This window comes from Mus musculus, chromosome X, assembly GCF_000001635.26.
Source record: "Mus musculus strain C57BL/6J chromosome X, GRCm38.p6 C57BL/6J".
In the NCBI taxonomy this organism is placed as follows: Eukaryota; Metazoa; Chordata; class Mammalia; order Rodentia; family Muridae; genus Mus; species Mus musculus.
In genome coordinates, this window is record NC_000086.7 from 60044034 (window position 1) to 60047556 (window position 3523).

The window sequence follows — 3523 nt, forward strand, 5'->3', positions numbered from 1 at the left end:
TTTTCAACTACAAATGACATCATCCTAACCTGAAAATATATGCTAACGATTAAGATTAGCTATTTTAATGTAGAATTAATGCAACTGCATTTGCATTGTAAGTACATTTACAATGCAATTAAATTTTGAAGACTTCAAGGGAAATTGCTGCTTTGTTTTGTACTAACACACATTCATGGCCTAATAAAATTAATATATTGCAGTTACATTTATAACCAAACTCAAATACAGTATTTTGTGTACATTGATTATAAAATTCAAGACCATAACTACATTTGAATCTGCACAACTTGGTATTAAATTATTCAAGTCTCTAATACCACGGTATGACATTTTGTGCATACAAACATATTATTTAAAATTTTAATTTATTTATTTTTTATTAGGTATTTTCTTCATTTACATTTCCAATGCTATCCCAAAAGTCCCCCATACCCTTCCCCTTACTCCCCTACCCACCCACTCCCACTTCTTGGTCCTGGTGTTCCCCTGTACTCAGGCATATAAAGTTTGCAAGACCAATGGGCCTCTCTTTCCACTGATGGCCGACTAGGCCATCTTCTGCTACATATACAGCTAGAGACACGAGAGACTTATTTATTTTTGTTTTATGTGTATGAATGTTTTACTTAGATGCATGTATATGCACCATGTGGGTGTCTGGTGCCCACGGAGGCTAAAAGAATTTTGATCTTGTGGTACTGGAGTGAGAGATGACTCTAAAACCCCCTGTGGGTGCTGGGAATTGAACCTGGGTCCCATGCAAGAGCGGCTAGTGCTTTTAGACAGGACAGTTCATTTGCCTTAGGGAGAAAAGGGCGATTTTTTTTTTTTTTTACTACAAACGTTATCATAATAAACTGAGAAATATATGCTAAGTAATTAAGGTTAGATATTTATTTTTTTCACATTTGGTTTGCAATAAAGAAGAGCATTTCTTTAAAAGGCACATTTTTATTAAATAGGCAGGAAAGTTCCCCTCCTGCCTCTTCCTTTGCAGACGTGTCCTGCACCCTAGAAACATTCAGCAAAGCAGCCCTTAGCCTCCCCGATCCCCTTTCCCTCCCTCCCAGCAGTTCATTTGATCTTCAGGTTCTTCAAGGCTGACTCCAGGCTCTTCACGTCCCAGATGCTCATGCCACCATCCATGCCTGTAGTGCAGAACTGTGAGCACTTGGCCTTGCCCCCGATGAGCACCGAGATTTGGTTGATGCTGTTCTTGTGCAGTGAATCCAGGCCAGCCCCAGTGGCTGCACCCCCCTCAGAGCTGGCCTTCTTGTCCAGGTTCTGGAAGCGCTCTCGGGCTGCCATGCCACGCTGGGAGCTCTGCTTGGGAACATCCAGCCGGCCACCGAAGCTCAATGTCACCGCAGCATTGTCATAGGTAAACAGCACCGGGAAGCAGTCGTGGCCTGCTGCCACTAGACTATTTTCTGTGATGAAGGTGACGGCCAAGAGTGGTAATGTCTCAGAGGCCAGGGTTGCCACGGCCATCTTCTTGTCAGCATCTACCAGGCATACAGTGCTGTCATGGCTGACCCAAGCAACTCGGCTCCCACTGGCCGAGAAGCAGACACCGTGCACCCAGCCACAGCTGCTGCTCGATTCAAACATCAGCTCCCCAAAGGGCATCTTGGAGCCCCACGGTGTAGGGGCTGGCCGTTCTTCCACCTCCTTGATATAGGCAGAGAAGATCCTGCACTTGAAGTCACAGGAGCCTGCTGCCAGGAGCACGTTGTTGGGATGCCAGTCCAGGCTGAGGACAGTGGAGCTGATGGGCTTTTTGATGTGTTTGCACACCCACCAGTCATTCTCCTGCTCAAAATAACAGATGGAAATGACCCGGGAGCCGCTGCCCACAGCGAACTTGTTCTCACTGGGGGCCCAGCGCACACAGCGGGCAGCTCGATTGATCCGGAGGATGACCAGTGTGGGCTTCCACGTGCGGCCCTTCAGCGTCCACACATAGGCATTGCTGTCTGTGCCACAGGTCACAATGCGGTTATGCTCAGGGGCCCAGTCGATGCCTGTCACCTGCCCGTTGTGCTCCTTGAGCTCGTGCACCTTGTTCCACTTGGCACCGCTCTTCTCATAGATGTGTACCTCATGGTTGTTGGGGCAGATGGCGATCTGTGTGCGGTCCTTGTTCCAGGCATGGCAGCTGATGGGCTCCACCAGGAAGCTGTGGTAGGCCATAGTTACTTGTCTCCTGGGCAGCAGAGCCTGGCTCAAAATGCAGTTGGGCCAGTCAGTGCCCGGTCCTCCCTTCCCAGGCCCTCAGGTCTCCTCAGCCTCGGTCTCTGGACAGTCAACGCACCGAACCGGCTCTGAACAAGGTTAGATATTTTAACGTAGAATTAAAGCAACTACATTTGCATTTAATTAATTGCAATTAAAATTTGAAGACTTCAAACAGCTGAGCTCTCTCTCTAGCCCCCAGTAATGGATATTTCAATGAGATCTAAAGTAAAAAAAAAAAAAAAAAAAAATTCTGGGCAATGCAGAACAATGAGAGCTTATCACCTTCTCTACAACATGGGGTAAATAAAATAATTGCTTAGATAGTTGATGACATTGTAAATCCATCTTACTGCGACTCTTTCAAGAGCAATGCAAAACCTCATGTAACAAAAAAAAAGCATCACTGTTCTTGAAAAAAATGACAAAAGAAAAAGTAATTAAAAAGTAATGTGCTACCCCTGCACCCTCCCCCACCCCCACCCCCCCAAAAAAACCCAATTCTATGTGAACACACATAGTTAGCTCGACACACTTCCAAATAAGCACAGGCTCGGAGCAGATTGAAGTTGTTGTTTTACCACCTAGTTGTCAAAGCGTTTTAATAAGTCCTGCGTCCGCTGGGGTTACTGTAATGGAGTCATTTCCAATTAAAGCTAATCAAATATTTAATTGTATATGTCCTTCATTAGTTAGCTAAAAATAAAGTAATTAATTTTGGCCTGAATTAAGTAACGGGACATCTATATTTAAAATGATGGTTGTAAGACTTATAAAAAAAAGTATACTAACTCTTCTTAATGCTGAATGCAAAATGTCAACAGTAAATGGAATTCAAGCAGAAAACCTTTGAGATTTTCCTTTTGAATTTTGATGCTATATGCATTTTCTAGCAAATACTTTGCATTGCTTTTTGCACTGATTATTCTAAATTGCTTCTAAAACTCAGATTTTGTGGGGTTTTTTTTTTTTTTTACACTTTTTGGAAATTTTTGTTCACAAATACTGCATTTACATCTCTAAAACCTCAACTTCTTCACCTCAGCCCCTCCCACACACCCATACACTTCCTCTCAGATTCATGATCTCTTCTTAATTATGGTTGTGTGTGTGTGTGTGTGTGTGTGTGTGTGTGTGTGTGTGTGTGTACTGCTGAGTCCATTTAATGGCTCATGTCTATATGTGTTTAAGGCTGAAAAACCTGACATTTTTTAAGATGTGTTAAACAGCTCTTTAAGAAATTCATTTTTTCATTAACTATTTTAACAAACAAAAGTTTACTAAA

The 3523-nt window shown here is 43.2% G+C and overlaps 1 pseudogene; it reads right to left on the bottom strand.

Annotated features, from left to right (window-relative positions):
* Positions 1 to 1062: 1062 nt before the first annotated feature.
* Gm5637 lies at positions 1063 to 2243 on the bottom strand (annotated as a pseudogene).
* Between the last annotated feature and the right edge of the window lie 1280 nt (positions 2244 to 3523).